The sequence below is a fragment of the Hetaerina americana genome, unplaced genomic scaffold (assembly GCF_022747635.1).
Source record: "Hetaerina americana unplaced genomic scaffold, ioHetAmer1.1.p SCAF_5, whole genome shotgun sequence".
Taxonomy (NCBI): Eukaryota; Metazoa; Arthropoda; class Insecta; order Odonata; family Calopterygidae; genus Hetaerina; species Hetaerina americana.
This window is the reverse complement of record NW_027287095.1, coordinates 27,289,909-27,309,248: the sequence shown is the minus strand read 5'-3', so window position 1 is coordinate 27,309,248 and position 19,340 is coordinate 27,289,909. Positions and strand designations below refer to the sequence as shown.

Genomic DNA, 19,340 nt, shown 5'->3' with positions numbered 1-19,340 from the left:
ATTAAGGATTTCCATGCTTACAACAGGTAATGGTATGAGCATTTTAGATCCCCTGACAATAACATAACCCGTTTTGTAAATCCATTCATTCATTTACATCTCCCCAGTTTGAAGAACATTGCCTCCCTTGAACTGCCTTCCTATGCCTATGTATAATCGCCCACAAATTTTCCATGAAAAATTCGGAAAACCCCAATCTTCAGGTGGTGTGGTCAAATTTTGCGGCATTTTACGTGCCTCGTTTCGATTGCCATTCAGTAGCGAAATCAAATGGTGATGGGAAGGTCATAGCTCTTCTTTACGGAATATGTTTGGCATTAAAAAGTTTTGACATAAATAATTAATATGTCCGGCAAAATTTTTAAAAGTATTTTGTATTCCGATTACAACACTATCTACTTCAGAGCACATTGTTGGTGACTAAAATAGTCCGATTTGTTTTAATAATTTCTTAATTCTAAGCTTTATTTTAAGAAAAATTCTAATGTAATTATTTTTGTTTATATGCAAAAATGACCCCTTCTTTAGAAGTTCTGTAGTACTAATAAGTGGTGCCATTGAATCTAAACGCACAAAAACGATGTAGCATATATGTGCTACACGTAGCGTGATCCGATCGTTAATGCCAAACGAGATGTCTTCTTCCCCTCTTTGCCCCAGCCGGGGTCACCACTTGGGTGGCCGGCCATTCGAATCCCGGACGTAGGATGTGCTCGACCACCGTGTCCTCGCGACTTTCAATTCCGTTTCCTACCTCCGGGGCGTGGTCCTCTCCCTTCAGTGGGAGCGGCTGGAGGAGGGACAACCGCGAAGGGTTCCCGGAGTAAAGGGACGAATTTTCAGGGGTGCGGAGGGAGGCGACGACCGACTGGCTATGCCTTTAAAGGGGCGCGAGAAGTCCGCGCGACACGACCTGGGAAGCCAGCGGTGACGCGGGCGGAACGGCCGATTGCCACCGGGAGGCAGACACCGTTCGACGGTCGGTCGGGTCGATTCAAATGCTTAAAAAGTCCTGAGGCTGGAGTGCACTGATTCCTTTAGAGGGGTGATTGGGAGCAAATGATTCGGTATTTCCCCGTAGGGTGACCTTAAGATGAGGAAGAAACGGTCGGAAGGAGTGCCGTAGTGAAAATACGAACACGGCGAATAAAATTCAACTCAAAGGAATAAACAATATGACAATACCCGAATCTCGGAAAATAATACGAACGGCTTGATCACTAATACGCTACCTTTTGCACGAGAACGACGTGCACTCTTCGATCCAATCGCACTAATAAAGTACGTTCTTATAGTTTAGTTAATTGTTTGCGTCCATATTTTCAGGAAAATAATTCTTTATGCCAGGTTTATCTCGTGCTGTCACACACGAAAGACTTTTTCCGGAAAAGGAATGAAGTGTTTTTCCTAGAGACAGTGCGGATAGCAATATATATATATATATATATATATATATATATATATATATATATATATATATATATATATATATATATATTTATATATATATATATATATATATATATATATATATATATATATATATATATATATATAGCTTGAGAGCAGATACCTGCAAAATTATTTCTGAACTTATAAATTATCCTCATGAATGCGAGAAAAAATATAGTGTATAAAAAAGGAGGAAAGTAGCCCAAAATTCTAATTAAATAAATATTCAGTTTAACTGTAAATGTAACTACCATGCATTTGTTAAGTGTATTGATGACACCGTGACCTTATATTAATCTAATATGCAATGGAGGATGGTAAAAGTAACTACAGAGCTAATTTTATACCCGCTCATGTAAATAGGGTAAATGCATCATTGGAAATTTCTCGTTCTTTCGCACGGTGAGAACTATTTCGCTATATGACATTAATTTTACAACTAAATTCATGCAAAATGATCTTTGTGAAACAAGGAGTGTTTTTTTAATAGCACTTGAGTATTATCTGAATAACCTGCATACTTTTTGCGAGCAATATTTCGCTTTATGGATAGTATTCACAAGATCATAGCGTAGTCTAGTTTGAAATATTTCTTATCTGTAAATGAACAAATATTTAATGTTTAATTTTCCTAAATGAATTTATACGAAATATCGTTCCACAATGTTCATGTCAAACATTGGAATTATTTAGAGAATTTCTGTGGCTAGACTGATGCAACCAAACTTCTCCAATTTGTTTTTCACTTAATAGGCAACGGGCAATGTTGCCTATCAAGCGGAATATTTCAAATATGAATAATATACCATGTATAAAATTAATGATATATCCAGTTTTTCATTACTTTTTAAAGTTGCATGATGATTTACGTTTTCATTTCTTTCTGCAAGAAATAGTGAGAGCAGGGTTTTAGTGATTTATAAGAATTAAATGATATAATGAAAATCTACATAATGTAATTATATTTGGCATTAGTTTATTGCAAATATGTTTTCTCTAAGGTTACGCCATTTTATACTTCCTTATAAAAAGGAACAGTTACTTCATTCATACTTGTTCAAAGGTTCTTGCGTGGAGCATATGGTGCAGTGTAAATCAATAGAAATAGCAAATACTTAGCGGATGGATACTGAGTCATAACTGTGAGCTCAAATAATGGAGATTCAGTGCAGCATAAGGTTTGTCCACATTGTTTTTTTATATGAAATATTCAATTTAACTGAGTACAGGCATTTGGAACCAGGTTAAATTGATTTAGTAAGGGGAAAATGATTTAACTCAAATACTCTAATAACTGATGCCTTTCATGTAGGTAGTCCACGGAATGTAATTAAGTTATAAAAATACAACTCACGTACCTTTTCAGAAGGAATACTTTTCTAATACGGCATCTTTGACAATATTTAAGTGACTTTATAAATATCAATCTAACCACACAAGTCAGTACAAAGCTAGTGCATACCATAGGCACGTACGGGCCTAAATGATAGAAAAGAAAATTTTAGGTTGTGTGTTTTATGCGGCAATTTGAATTCTGTTCTGGAATTTGTAATTCAATGACTGTATATCAAAGGGATTACTCAGGTATCTTGCCAAATTTGCGTGATTTTATTCATGATAACAACATAGCATCTTTTTTATGAGATTTACTGTGGAAAAATTCTTACAGTCAAGAACATTCCATATCTTTACACGGGTTTCCGTTCAGTCAATTCTGCCTTAGGTGACTTTCGAGTGAACAGGCTGCTATGGACCCCATATGCAGCCATATACGGCAGATACTTTACAGTAGACGAATCGCCGCGAATGACTGCGATTAGGTCACTCCGGCTGAAGAATTGTACTGGAGTAACCACAACGAAGATTGCATTGTCACATGGGCCCTGGAGATGGTCGTAAATTCATTTATTTATTTCATCGGAGTCCTTTGAGATCGGAGACAGCGCAAAGCCGCCCGGGTCACCTGAGCTACAAGCCAGAATCTCGTGAAGTCGTAACGATTTCTGCCCGTATTTGCACGCCCCTCGTCCCCTCCCCCCCCCTTCACCTCATCAATTACGACCAATACCGTCACACTTCCTCCGTGACAATCGCCGAAATATTTTAATCGAGGATTGCGTCGCAGCTGAGGTTTATATCGTGTAGGTATTTCACAGCAATTTTATACTTTTGCCGGAAATAAAGAAGGAAATGAGTGGCATAAAGATCCGCAGGCAGTTTTTGTGTGAAGGCGTTTCATAGAAACATTCGATGGACAACCTCTCTTATTATGCAATTCGGCGCCATTTTGAAGGCATTATTGTATCTCCCGGACGAATGCATAGAGGGTATCAAAAATTGAGGAAAAACAAAATGAAGTGCGAAAGTATTTCTAAACAACTTTTACAAGCAAAATTTTGCGTGACATCATTGAGCTATAGTATTTAATACATGTATGCGTGTGCATTTCGAAGTAATGAGCCTATGTTGCCCTATAACATTACGCCAGAAGCTTGTTCAAACGTTAGTATTACCACATCTCGACTATTGCTCAGTTGTCTACGCTGACGTGAACAAGGAGCTAAGTACAAAATTACAAAGGCTCCAAAATTCTTGCCTGCGATTCATCTTTAATATGCGTTTTAATGAACGTGTAACTCCTTACTATAAAATGTTGAATTGGCTAAAATTCGAACAGAGGAGAATGCTTCAAAAGGCCTCACAATTATTTAAAGTTCTGAATTCTATTCCCTTCATATTTATATGAAAATTTTATATTCAATTCACTTACGACAAAGAGATCAACCCGCATTACAAAAACATTCCATCTTCCCAAATACCGCACGGTTATATATGAAAAGTCATTCAGTATTTCATCCTGTAAACTATGGAACTGCTTGCCTAATAAAGTAAAATTAGCCAGGAACACATCCCAATTTAACAGAAAAATGTTTGAATATCTGTCTAACACACTACCAAAATGACCTCTTACTGTTTTATCAGGCTAAATATTTAACTATTGTTCTTTGTATTTGTATGTATGTATTGTACTATATTTTTCATTCAAATGATGTTAAATTGTGTTTTGTGAGTGGTTTAATTACCTTATTATATGCATTATGTAAACCTGTTTCACTCCATAGGTTTCAAACCCTCATGTAACATGTATTCTGCTCCAAGGGAGTTTGCTCCCAGGCCAATAAAAATTGTTTATTATTATTAGTATGTGCATCAAGGCGGGTAATTTTCTACTTTAAGAGAGTTTCATACAGATATTTAATTACATTTACAAACAGCATGGAATACTAATCCGTTATTATTATTGTATTTAAGCCTATTAAACCAATTTGGAATCTTTCATATCCGTCTTTTCACTTAAAATTAATCATTCATCAATCAAACCTCACTGTTATTCATTTTGTACCAATTTTTATGATATCTCGAATAAATCACTATCGATGTTTCATCACTCTGAATTAATAAAGAATCACAAATTCAAATATTTTTGAACGTTAATGCAAAATTATGACAATCCTGTTAATTTAATATTTATCCTTATTACGGTGGATGAGCTCTAAGCCCTAATGATCGAAGGACATTTCTATTATGGCTATTAGACCGTCAAGAATTCTGTTGTTAAACTAGTTTTTTGCATTTCACCTTTCGCTATTGAAACTCATGAGGTTACAAGTACAATTTTCCCTTAATATTTCTGGAATGACCTGGCGAAGTCAGGGTGTTGCACCCAAAAGCATTCCCAAACGAGTTTTTGCTTTTAATAAAGCTTAAACTATGGTGGTCATCTTGTTTACAAGTTTAAGAGTTTGTGTTCAAATGCGTGTTCATATCACTTAGCGAATCATTATCTCCTAATATTAAATGCTACTTGCGTGAGCTGGGCTTGTCTGTAAGCCACTAATCAGTGTAACACAAGGGCGTGGATTCAACAACAAAATAAAATGAAATAATTGGTGATATTTTGAAATGTATTCCTGTGTCACAGTCTGTTTAAGTATATGATGTGAAGGTCCTAATCTTCTTTCCTGTTTTAATCAACTAAAAATCCGGCATGCGTGCAAAAAATATGGGTGGCAATTCTACCTACAGACATGAATAGTGTTCACTAAAATATTTCACACTAAGACTCGTGGATACATTCTCCTGCGAGAATAATTGTGCAAAAGAGTTAGCAAGATGAAAGTAAACATCCTTTTACATTGTTCTAGCAGTTCGACTACCTCAGCCATACGTTTAGCGGAGTTCGTATGAAATAATCAGTTATTCAAGGTAGCACATAATGAATGAGCCAACTATGCACGTGGACGTCTTTCCCGTCATGAGAGATTGAAGCTAAGTTTGAAATTAGCTGAACTTTGGTGGCTTAAACAAGTGTTGGCCTGGGGGCGGCGCATCGGGTGTACTCTCACATAGTCCCGCGCGTAGGCAACCAAGGGTTTTTGAATGAAGTACTGAATTAAATCGCCCCCGCTTCGCGAGTTATTTACAATGATAACGAACTTCAAAGTTAGCTTCAGAAGTTTAATGTAGAACACTAAGCGCGAAACGCGTCCGAATAAAATTACTACTTCCGTGAAGATGAAGCGATGGATAGGGGCAATGCAAACAATCAAGGAGTACGGTCTGTTTCTGAGCTTGCAGATTTTTACGTGTTTTGACTGCCACGGATTTCATGGCAAATAAACTACGAACAGCCGAAACGGTTAGCATAAAACCCCTATCTCACCCTAAGCGGTCAACGAAGGAAACCCACCGCCCTTGCTTAAGTGATAGTACCTTCTACAACGCTGTGGATTTGAGGACCCCTCTCCTATCCGAGCGATTCAGATTCGGAAACGCTATCGACGATATCTCCCGTTGACTAATGGTCTGGCCAATTTATGATAAGGAAAGTAGAAAGCCACATTCAGACCTTGACCAATGGCCTTTCAAAATATTCCAGACCGGAAAAATCATCCATGCTAAGGAAAATAATCTTATGGATTGTTTTAGGTAAAGCCTTTGGGCCAAATGTAATGTATCATATTATATACGTATATTTTCAAGAAAGAAGAAGACGCATATTGTGTATGTAAAGTGAGTGAGAAGTGAAGAACGAATACAAAGATTAATAATATAAAACCTAAGAAAAAAGCTGAAGAAGAGGACGTTTACATTTTCATTTAAACTATATACCCTAATATATTAAAAAATGTTTGTATAATATTTTATAATATATTATTCCAAAATATTTTCTATCATATTTGTTGTTATTTATTTAGTAATCGATAACATGGATAAGATTACTTAGCTGAAGCATATTAAAGAAATATCATCTATTAAATGAAATGGGAATTCAAATATTTTGGGTTGAGTCACAAGGAACCGCGTTTGTAAAATCTTTTGTATAAATATTATATGCGAGAAGGTGCATTACAAGGTTATCCTTGCTTCCTCACACGCTCTACAGTCGGAGGAAGGAACTTTCTTCGAATTCAGCTCTTCGCGAATAGTTTCAGGAATTTCGACCGAAGAAATTGCTCCTCACGCCGCAATACGTGGCCCGCGAAACCTCGAACCTTCGCCTTGGCGAGGGAGAGTCCACCGAAAGTCCACCGAAAGTCCAAGTTTTTCCGCTTAGAGGGAATTTGGAAGAAATATTGTCGGATGCTCCAGGGACTCAGACGTAGCATATGGTCCGTGAGCGGTCAGGAAATGGGAAAGGCAGTTTTAGGAAGTGGAAGATCTAATGGCGAAGGAAGGCCCAAGAATTTATTTTCTTCGAGTTATTGGGGAGGCCTTGGGCCCCCGAGAGAGAAAGTTGTCTGGACAAGGGGATGAGGTTCTGTGACGAGGTTGAGGATGGGTTTGTGAATGGGTCTATAGAGAGGAAGAGGTTCGAGGGATGGGTTCTCCGTGACGAACATATGTGCGCAAAGGCGTTCAAAATATTAGGTTAGAAACTAGGAATTCTTCTTCAGTTAGATAGAGGAAAAAATCTTGAGGCTTAGGTAGGTAAGCGAACGTGAGAGTGCCCACTGTATAGATGGACTAGCAGAGACATTTTAATATATGTATATTAGACCTCGAAAAAATTGTCAAGGCATTACGATTCGACTCAGTGAACGATAGCTACATATATATGGGTGCAGTAAATAGTTTCAGTATAAAAAGTTAGGTAAAAGGTTACCGCTTAGGTTTCGATGTTGATAGTATCGAGAAAGCGTGTGGGATGTAATTTTTGCCGGTGGTCAGGTCAACATCTACAGATCCAAAAAATACCGATCCGCTTAACCTCAGAAATATTACACGTAAATGAAAAACGCCGCCGCCCCATGGATTCTATATTCTTATGAAAATATGCGAAGAATTCTGTCTCCCTCAAATTCACATGCGTAAACTGTGGTCGTCATATACAAAGTTAATTCAGTTCTTCCCTACATTCCACGAGAAAAAATGTTCCTTTGTCTTGATTCTTATATCTTCTTATGATTCTTTGTCTTAATTCCTGGACCAATCGGTCCAGGCAAGAATCAAGACTCTATTTGTCAGTTTACGTTTAATCAAATATTGTGCTGCAGTTAAGCCATTTCAAAGCATTTTCCTAGTTTTTGCATGTGTTACGTTTTTCCTAGATTCTCCGTTAACGCTGCCTGGCGTACCTGAATTCAAAGCTAAAAACATGTTACCCACAAATATTCTGTCATTTACATCCATATAATCGACATTCATGCTATTTTTGCGTTGGGTTAGACACGTGACGTGCAAATCTGACTGAATGAACAATATATATTATTTTGATTCCATCTTCAATTTGATTATGTTCTTACAGAACGTCATAATATTGAGAACGGGCCATTAAGAAAAGAACGGTAATTAAGTTGAAAGGGCAAAAAGTATCCTTTAACATGCACCTGATTTCCCCTTAACTTTTAAACCAATTCCAAATGCCAGAAAGATCAAATGCATCTATTGAAAAAAGGAAATTAATAATCATTAATTCCTGTGATGACTCAAAACTGCTCATACACTTTATAATTATTTTTTTATAACTTTCGAGTACTCTTATAAATCACGTTCTTTCACCAAAGAAATCAAATCCCGAGGTAGTCGTCTCACTGAAGAAAATATTCGTGATCCATAGGAACCCCATTCACTCATGAAGAAAGCCTTTAGAGAGCTCCCAACTTATTTTGATATGTACTCTCTCTTTCATGAAATTCTTAAAATATGAGGTACACAAGAACATAGCAGTAGGTAGAGAAATCTTTGCAATGAACACTGCCAACTTTTTCCCCTTTTGTTGTTTATTGCTTCCATCGAAAGGATAAGTTATTTCTTGAAACGGTTCTCATGAATGAACCGCAGCGTTTAATGGCTAAGAATTCCACTACAGCTGCAGTTGAATTTGATTGAATCGAGTGATATTTATTACCCACAATTTCTAAAAATCCCAATATGACTTGGATAATATTCATACATTTTAAATTTAGTTGAAAACATTGGTCATTTAATTGGGCTACGGTTTTCACTAAACCTTGAGCCATCAATGCAAAGATTGGTATGTAGCAGGTTCCCAAACTATTCTCTTTCATGCCGATCTTCTCATATTTCCAATTACTCCTTATAATGACATTTTTCCATTACTTACGTACTTCCAAGTTAATCCTTCATCTACATCTCTACATAATAACCCGCAAGCCGCCGCAAGGGCGTGTGGCGGGGGAGTAGAGAGATCCTTAGTCTTACTCCGCAATTCCTTTTTCCTCCGCGTTTCTTTTTATATATTTATCTCCAGCGAACTTGGCATCAGAATGTGAAGAACCAAATTCCCACTTCTTGCTAGTTTCCTCCATTGTCTTCTCTCTTCCAATTCTTCGAATACTTCTTCATTTGCTATTTTTCTGTTTTCCATTTTATTTCAACCGTTCTTCGGCATCACAACATTTTCATCGCCTATAATCTTCTTTCCCTTTCTGCTCCTCACGTCTATGAAAAAAGAGCCTTCAAGTATAAGTACTTTTTGCCGTCAGTAGTTGCTTCTTGTGACTGAGCGGATTCCATATCCCGACGTATTATTCGCCAAACGTCAGTTCGTGTCTGTATGGAATCTCTTCAGCGGTATCTGCGTTGTCAATACCGGGACCTAGATTTTTCGATCACATCGCGACCGCGGGCCACCCTTGACGCCACATTGACAAAACCTCCTTGACGCGCTCCCCTCTCTGCCCCTCGCACTCCCCAAAATATACTGCGTCCCTTCTCCCAACCCCCTCCATCCAACTTCTTTCACGATTCCCGACTCTCGCCTCCACTGCTGGGAGAAGTTCTGCCCTCACATTACGTGTGTTTCTTCCTCCTCCTTCGTTGCCGCTGCACCACCCTCCTCTCCCTTTCCCAACCCACGATGCCCCCCTCCACGAGGAATAGAGAGAGGGGAAGGGCGCTACACCCCTCATGACGCCCTTGCCCCCCTCTCCTCTCGCCCCTCTACCCCCTTGTCTCCCTCCATCCCCCTCTCGCCACCTCGCCGCCGGCCCCTCCCTCCCCAGCCGCTCCCCCTCGGAACGCTGCGCGCTTTTCGGTCTGCTCCTCGCTCGCTCCGTCCCTTTTCACTCGACGGCGATCTCCCGTGCGGTCCGACCGTCGCCGCCGCCGTCTTCCGCGCGCGCCGGCTCGTCCCTCGGCAGGCCGCCACCACTGCCCTCCTCGGCCCTCGTCTCCTCCTCCGCCACTACCCCTCTTTCACGACACCACCAAGGCCTCCACGCCCCCCTCCCTCAAACCCGCACTCATCAGAGAGACAGGACCCGCGTGGCCCCTTCGACCCGAACGCGTGTTTCGTTTCTCCGTCGATTCATCCTCCTCTCCTTTTCCCCTCGCAGCACACTTCCGTTCCCTCTCCGTCTTTACTCTTCTCTCCTTTCTTCGTCCATCCTTTCTGTTTTCTCACTCTTGTGCCCTCTCTCTACCCTCCATCCCCCTCTTCGGCTCCCCTCTCCCTTCCCCATTCGATTCACCAGTCGTACTCCCTCCTCTCCTCTTTCTCCTCGGCGCCTTCGTCGGGGATTTGTTTTCCACCACCATCTTCCGTCTTTTTTTTTATTTCTCCGTCCCCTTGTTTTTCTGTTTTTCCTTCTCGGTCACTTCCAGAGTGGACTTTTTGTCGCCGCCATCTCTCTCCATTATGTCCTTTTAATTTTCTCCCTCTCTCCCTCGGTTTCTTTCTTCGCTCTTTTGTCTTCTGATTTCCACGTACCCTCTCCCAATTCCACTCTCCAAACTTCGTGCGCTTTTTCTTCTCTGAGGCCTCTATTAACTTCTGCTCCGGTTTTTCATTATTCTGAAATTCTTTAAAAAAGAAAGGGGTAGCTTTTCGACGTTCTTTCATTTATTCGAATCCTACCAATAGTTTTTATTTCTTGGCCAATTATCTTGGCCAATGGAAGGTTGGGTGGGGGAGCAAATATTATCGCTGGCTGGATTTTCTCCTTTCTTTTATCCTCTTCTTGTTCCTCGATCAAAGCGCTCGTTTTTTTCATTTGTGTTTCCCATCGGGGCGAGAAAATCCAAGATCGGTTTCGTCTTGCATTCCAGCGTTTCCCTTTCACCGAAGCGCTTCAATTTGTGCGTTCGTTAGTCCTGCCGACTTCAAGTCCTCGGGAGGACCCGCGTTAAATTTTTTTTCCTCCACACACTGGTTCGGATCGGCGCGTCCGCCTTACACCGCCAACTCTCGCATTTTCCTGTGAAACGGACCACGAGAGAAAGGGAAAGAGGGACCTTGTTTCTTGCCGGCGTTTCGTCCGGGTCCACTTCCAGCAATTAGATCCCCGGATACTTCAATCCGCTCGGCGGTAGAGAGGGAGGAAGAGAGGCGGAATTCGGAAGGAAGAAACCCTTCTTTTTACTTCCGTCACTGCTGGGGATTGTGAGCGAAGAAGGAAGGCGAGGTTTGACTTCCGAGCTCCTCCGAACGACGACCCGCTGCCGTCGCTCACTCGCTCGCCTCCGCCCGCGTGTGGACTTCCACTACTCTTCCGTTTGTCTTTCATTCATCCCTCCACGAGTTTTCGAGGAAGAAATACTTGCGTGTGTTCCCGAATCCGGTGTGCCTCGCTCGTGTGGGTGGCGTGGGGAATCCGCGGTACACGCGTGGGGCGTGACCCTCGTCGGTGGGGAAGCCATTTGACCTTCTTCCCTCCCTCCCTTCCTCCTCCTCCCTTTCCTCCCTCCTTCTCCTCTCCTACATCCCTTCCTCCCTGCGCCCTTCCGACTGCACCCTAGTTCTCTTCGCTCGCCTTTCTTTCAGTCTCTTCCACACATCGGACACGATCTCTACTCGTCTCAACCCCTGTCCTCACCCCTAACCTCTAGGTCTACGACAACACTGTACGCATTTTTTTATCCCAAGGCTCACTTATAACTCATTTCTTAGTCATCTCGTCAAATATTGCACTTCCCCACTTTGGTGGTTTGCGTGAATATTTTTTTAATAACCTTATATATTCTTTCACATTCCGCTGAATTTTTCATTTGCTTCTCCAACGCCCTTTATTAAATCGTTCCTCCCTAACTCCTCCTTTCTTTTATTACGGACTTATACTCACACCCTTCCGTACCCCTCTGCAGTAAGTCTCATGTTTTGACTGTAAGTCTTTCTCAATCTTTTCATCTCCCTCTTCTCACGCGCCTACTTTTTCTCTCCGATTGCTTTGCTCCATATCTCACACTTCCAGATACACAACATTAAACGCACACTATTTTTGAATTACTACATTTACGCCGACACTCGGATTTTATCTTCCAACATTTATTTAATTTCTGGCTCCTGCGTCCCCTGACTCCCCTGTGTCGTCCCAACTTTGACTTTCTCGCTCCTCTTCCTGGCGTCGTCTTGAATTCTTCCTCGGTTATCGTTCCCTCGAACCCATTCTCTCCACATACCCCCCGGCCCCCTCACACCTTCCACCCTCTCCTCTCCTCCTTCCGTTTTTCTTCACTTCTCTCTACTCTTCATCTTTCCCCTATCCTCCCTCTTCTCTTCCCTTTCCCATTCTCCTCCCATTGTTCCCCTCTTTCGGCCGGCCCCGGGAAAAGGGAGTGGCCAAACACACGCACGCACAACACACACACGGACACGCGAGGCACGCGCGCGTGTTCTCTTCCAACAATCCTCCTCCCTCCCACCCACCCTTCATTCCTCCCTTCCACCCTTCCTTCCTCCCTTCCACACCAGCATTTCTCTCATCGTTTCCCCCCTTATTCCTCTCTCTCTCCATCTCATCCCCGTCCTGTCCCAGCTTACCCTCCCCTGCCCTCCACCCCCAGAGTGTGTCTCCCTATCCATCATCGCCCCCCTCCACGCACTTTGCTTGTCCTTCCTCGGAGCGTGCCATCCATGACACGCGATCGCTAGAGGAGTCCGGCAGTTCCGTCCATGTCCGGTTGAAGGAGTCAAGCAAAAGAGGTGAGAGGAGTGAGTGAGTGAGGGAGGGTGTGGTGGTGATGGTGGTGGTGAGGGGGTGAGGGGTGGGAGGGATCGCCCATCCGCTCCTCTCTCGCCTTTTGCTCTTCTCTCTCCCGCCCGCCCCCTGACCGAGCGTGTTCCCCCTTGGGACGACCTTCCCGCCGAGAGAGAGCGAGTGAAAGAGAGACGGCGACCTCCGAAGACGCCGCTTCGTTGCCTCCGCTTCCATTGCCGACGTCGCCGTTGTTTCGGGGAGTCTTGTGAGAGTGGCCAGGGGTTGTTGGGGAGGTAGGAAGAGAGAGAGAGCGGCCGAGGGAGGTAAAGGGGGCATTTTATCCCGAGAGGTGCTCTCTCGTTGGGCCTCGACTTGGGGTCGGCCGCCTAGCCTTGTGGCCCAATCCGACGCCGTCCCGGGCGGTCAGCCAGGAGCCGAGAGGGGCGGAGAGGAAAGACTGCGCGGTTCATCTTCCCCGCAGCTTAAACTTTTGCTCTCCCCTAGCTCTTACCACTTTCCGTCGGCCCGCTTCTCTGTGTCTCAAGCCGGCGAAATCCCTTCCTTGAGATCGTGTGAAAAAATATCTTTCCTAAAACTTTTGAAAGGGGATCCCCTGGGGATTTTCTCTTCCGCCCTCTCTCTCTCCTTTTATCTCCTCATCTTTATCTCTCTCCCTCCTCCACTTCCAACCTCTTTTTCCCTTCTCCCTATTTATTTCTTTATCTCATTCAAAACGATACAGAAGTTTTTTCGTCCCGCTAGGGAAGGGAGTTGGTGGAGGGAGGAAAGGGACAGACTTATATGAGCTGTAGGCGGAGATATGCCGTAAGGGACACCAAAACGGCTGGTTAGACTCGAGGGAGGCTGGGGGCAATCAAGGTGTGCGGGCGAGACGAGATATCCGAGGATTTGTTGCTGCTGAATCTCCAGGGAACGCCACCGCACGCCAGGGGGCCAATGGATCTTCGAGGTCATGCGAGGATAAGATGAAGGTGTACACGTGAGTACTTCAATGAATATATTCCTTGCATTCTAATTTGGGATGTGTACCTACGATTCTCAGTCGTACTCAGAGTTATTTGCCTATATTTGGTCGAGGATAGTATGTGATAATGCTTTCTCAGCCTAAGGTTGTGCTTAACCAACCTCGGTATGCATACTTGCCCCGCTATGGAAATAATTATTGTTTGGATTGCATCTTTATTTCGAGAGAAATGCCAGGAGCGTGAATGAAACAGGCGGGGTTTTTTATTGAAATTTCATGATTTAGTGGAACGAGTTCAATGAGTTGTTTCGGAATAAAGCACATATTTTCCTTTTGCTGTCGGGATATTTCTCGGGGTTTGGCACCTGATGATTGTTCAATGGTTCTTTGCAAAGGCGTGTTACTTCGTAGATCAGTTCTTTTCTGCGGAAGAAAGTTTTTTGTCAATGTATTTTGGCCCAAGTGGTTTTTGATCCCTTTCCCAATAATGAGTCTGCCATTTTGGCATTGAACAAATGGCTAAGCGTCCGTGCACGGAAGATGTGTTGAGCATGTGAGGATTTAATAATTTACACCAAATACATCGATATTTCTTGCTTCTTTTTATTTTACTCTCATAAATTTCCTGGCTAGAGTATACGTATGCTTATCTTTTATTTTGTGTATTCTAAAGCTCGGTAATCATCTAAATGAATTACGTTAAAATTTGTGGACGTTCCTATAAATACTATACGTAAACCAGTTAAGGATTCAGGAATAACTTGATTCCTTAAGCATTCAAAATTCTAATATCGATTTTAGATTCATTCCGTAATCATTGCACATATAATTCATCATCACTGATAATATTCAAGATAATAGTCGTGGTAATATTCAGTGGAATATTATTCAACTTATTCAACTGTTATTTTTCAACTTGACCTCCATTACGAGGACGCTCTCCCCCGATGCTTGACCTCTCACCCATCGTTCACTTCTCTCTGCTTCATTGTTTTCTGAGCACCTACGTCCTCGACCGGAATTTTTCCGCCACATGCAACCGCCGCCGAGAGCAACGCGTTTTGTTTACTCCGTTTCTTTATTAAAATTTTAATGAAGGTTTCCCCACGCCCAGCAATTTAATCCCATCATCTCTCGCAAGGGAACACCCATTTTGGCAATGTTTTTGGCTAAGGGACACTCTCGATCTCCTAATTTTTTCGTAAAAAAATTGTCCGCTCCGTGCCTTCCATTCCACCGTTCTTGTATTTTCGCGCGGTCGTGAGGGACGCGGAGATCCTCTATTTAATGAGATCACGACAAGCCTCCACGAGTGCCCACAAACTAATTTTTTTTACCGTTCTGTCACCGCTTCCATGCAGCTCTTGTTCCCCTCGATCCCTTTACTGGAGAGAAATATCATCAATTGAGGATGCCTAGGCGTATCCTCTTTCAGATGCTTGCCCATGCATTAATATATAAATCCATGTTATATATCAGGTAATATATACGTCAGCCAGTAAGTTTGTAGCTTTACCTAATGTGACCGACTCATCGACACGAAACCACAGGAGCACTAGTTAGGAAGTCGAAACTGCGAAGGGGCGTTCCTATATATCGTAGTAGTAGTTTTAAGGGGAGGCGACTGACAGCTAAGGTCATTTGCGCCATAGGGGATGGACAGGAAAGGATGAAGGGTGGAGAGAAACCCGGCGTCGGCATTAGCCTACTCTTTACGAAAGGCGCCAAGGGGTCCGCAGTTTAACGTCCCATCCGACGGACGGCGTACTCACTCAAAGTGCCCTCCACAAAGCACCTCAAGTAGGGATCGAGATACCTCTGAAAAATATTCAACACCGCCGGGATTTGTCCTATATATCCCGTGAATATTAAATAATCGAGTGCATCAAGACTCAGGTAGAATTTCTGAATGCTTACGCTTTTCCGTGGAAAATTAATTTGGATGGAAAATCCTATGCAATATAATTTTCTTTAGCCAATCACAAACGTGAAATAATTGACCTCAAAGCATGATGCTTGCAATCAACTACGATAAGTTAAAATATTTAAAATTCTAATTCTTTTCGTGTGTTTTCCATTTTCCTTTCCAAATGAAGACTAATGTATTTTCAGGAAATATATGACGTATATACTATTACTTCGCATTTTAGCTCCAAGCAAACCACGCAATTTGATATAATGGGAAGTTTTAATATTTATATTGTTATGCATTTTAGCTCGTTGGAAGCGTATGTATGTGTGGTTTTTGAAAGCAATTGATATTTTTTTTGCATTAAACGTGATAAAAAGGGTAATATATGTACCGTGTATTTTAAAATTATCACAGCTGATAAGCTTGAAAATTTATTTTCCTTCCGTTATCGAATAAATAAAATTCTTAATTGCGTCAATTAACTATTTTTGTGCTTTGATAGTTTATTCGGCATAAATCTTCTGAAATGTATAATCCCTACAGCCATGAAATATAGCAGCTATGTTTTTCTGAGCTAAGGTTAACAATGTTCCTCCTGATCGATGGTTTTACCAATTTTTATTATGTACGTTGTTTTAAAAAACAAATTACGAATATTTACTATATGCAATTGAATTTTTTCATAGTTATGGATGCCTCCATCCATTATTGTGCATGTCAATCCACCGCGAAGTTTTTCATCGTTTGCAGAAGTCTTATAATGGATTTATTGTATTAAACATAGTGTAGATAAAAACTGAAGTATTAGTGAATGTCGAATTAAATTTATTCTTGCTAAATGTTTATTACACTATAGACCACGCAACCATTATAAACTAAATATTAGATAAGCACCTCAGGAGATGACTCGAGAACCACTTGTAGTTGATTAAGATATATTATAAATATAAGAAACTTCTTCACGTTCAATAATTTCACATAATCTAAATACGTACAACTCGATTATTAAAATTAGAGGCTTTTTTGAAATTACTGGTTTCAAGTCATGCATTAGTTTTTTGCAATGCACAAAAGTTCTTATGAATTTTGGGATGGGGGATTCTTTCGCCAAACTAAATTGGGATTATTTGTTTATTTATTTATTGGGAAAGAAATTTTAAAATTCCAATAATTTATTTAACCTTGATGGCTTCATCGGACTAGACCAGTATTTGACGAAGAAAGATTTATTTTATTCCCAACCTTGTGACTCTTTGCTTCACATATTAGGTTGGAAATATAACATTCTATTATTGTCGTGAATATGTTACCTAGAGTTATATACACTAAGGTATGTTTAGATGAAGCTTAAATTTAGAGCTGTAGGGATCATCAAGGACGATTGTTTTCCATTTTTTGAGGTTAATAGACTAGTGAGACTCAGGAATTATATTCCAGTTTGTTTTTAATTTATCATACTTTATTTATATAATTAACCCATTGAGCTGAAATTTTTAATGCTGGTGGCTACGATTCCATGCACTGGAGATAAAAATCCTGGAAAAACTTTCCAATCTTGTTCAACAATGCATTAACTGATTTCAAAATAATTTCTAAAATCCGGGGCGCATTTGTCCCAAGGATAGACTTCTGAGCTACTGACCGGGGAGCCCTGAATACGGTGACCCCGCTCGGCACCGTCAACTTCTCTCTTTCTACGAGATGATTTCCCGCCAATGACAGAGTATGTGGCAGGAGTGATCACACGATAAAAATGTGAAATCAAAATTTAAGTCTTACTAAATTCTTGGGTTAAATATGTTTCTGTAAAATTCCTGTTTTTGCTTTGTACGCCTCGGAAACATAGTCATTGTAGCAGGATGATAGACATAGATTGAAGGCTTTTGATACGTGGTTGTAAAGAAGAATAGAAAAGATGAATTTGATAGCAAAACAAACAAATGAGCGAGTGCTAGGAATAGGGGGGCAAAGGAGAGGGGACTGACGGGAGAAATCCAATCCGCAATCAAATCGCATTTGTCCCAAGTATCATCAATATAAGTATTTATTTATACATATATAATTAATTTTATGCATATACTCAGTGAATATTTTTTTAGTAATTTCTTAGTAATTATTTGGTGCAATGATTTCTTTTCTAATCCAAATATTAAATAATCGAGCTTCAAACATATTTCGATTAAAGTGCACGTGCCCTTTATTATTGTATTGTCTTCTGAGTTTATCGCATATGTATATTGTCTTTACCTTTGCAAATAGAGTTCGGGTTCGATAACTTTTATTCGGTCATGCTTGAGCAATTTTATGGGTTGCTACACCATGGCAACATGACTTTTCTATCATCTGATTTTCCCAATTAGAATCCTTACGAAATAGATATTATATGCGACAGCCATGACTCTATTTTTTTAAATTCGAATGAAATCACGTACCTTTAGGCTTAGAATTTTACTAACACTGACAGGTAAAATTATTTTCAAGGTAAAAATAATAATTTAATACTTTACAAAAAGGTATACTGAATAATTAGTAGGAGAACAGTTCTTAAAAGTGAGTTAAAATTTAAGTGATCCAATACTGCAATCGGAAATAGAAAGGAATACTCTAGATCATGAATCAACTATTTTAGATCTTGTTTAAATTTTCTCATGAACTCATAAACTCTTAATTCTAATAGAAAATAGTTTTTACGCATCTCAGTAACTTTCTGGTAGTGTTTACAAAATGCCCTTCAAGTTAAAAACTCTCATTTTTTATTTTTTTCCTGCCTTAATACTTACTTTAAGATTTTATTCATGTATTCGTACATTAATACGGTAAGATTATATTTAAAATTGGGAGGTATTTTTACTAATAATTGTGTAACACATAGCGACTAGCTGATATCCTCCACCGAGAGGTAGCGTGTAGACCTGCATTTGGTCTAACACAAACCCACTGATAAATATAAATATCTCGGTCACTAAAAGGTGGTATGCGAGTTTGCCATTTGGTAGATACTGGGGTGTAGTGTTCTCAAAAAAATTTCACGGGTCCAAATTCGTGCACCCAAAATATTATCAGTTGGAATCCCAAAGGAACGGCTATAATAAAGAAAACTAGTTTATTTCATTTCTCTGCCAATTAAGAGGAAATCAACTACAGGAGTGAGATTCCTATTGTGTAATGACTGGAATATTAGCTTTTATTTTATTTCCCCCCTTTTTTTAGCTCATGGCATATAATTTAAAATCTAAAGATCTACCACAAATTTCTGTTTCAATAGTTGTAAAAGCACTATTGAGTGCCTTCTTCATTGCTTCCATCACTATAGATACCCAAAATATTAACAAATGGCAAATGTATAAAATAAAAAAGGGCTATGTAAGAGTAATCAGCAACTATGCGCATTTCCTATGTGTGCTGCGCGACTATTTTTATTACTTCACTCGCACAAGTACTTCCACAACGCAAGGTACTCTATCATTTTAAAATTCGTAATAATAAGTGGTGAAAGACAATTATCATTTAACAAGCCTGTTATATTTTTTTAAAGTCGTCAGACGTTGAA

The 19,340-nt window shown here is 40.5% G+C and overlaps 1 protein-coding gene across 2 annotated transcripts in view; it reads left to right on the top strand.

Moving 5' to 3' along the window:
• The first annotated feature begins 13,016 nt into the window (after positions 1–13,016).
• Positions 13,017–19,340, top strand: part of LOC139693886 (uncharacterized) — a 466,607-nt gene continuing 460,283 nt past the window's right edge. For both annotated transcript variants that reach the window (XM_071592204.1, XM_071592203.1), the window contains exon 1: positions 13,017–13,893. The gene's annotated coding sequence lies outside the window, so the exon portion shown is untranslated. The remainder of the gene's footprint in view (positions 13,894–19,340) is intronic.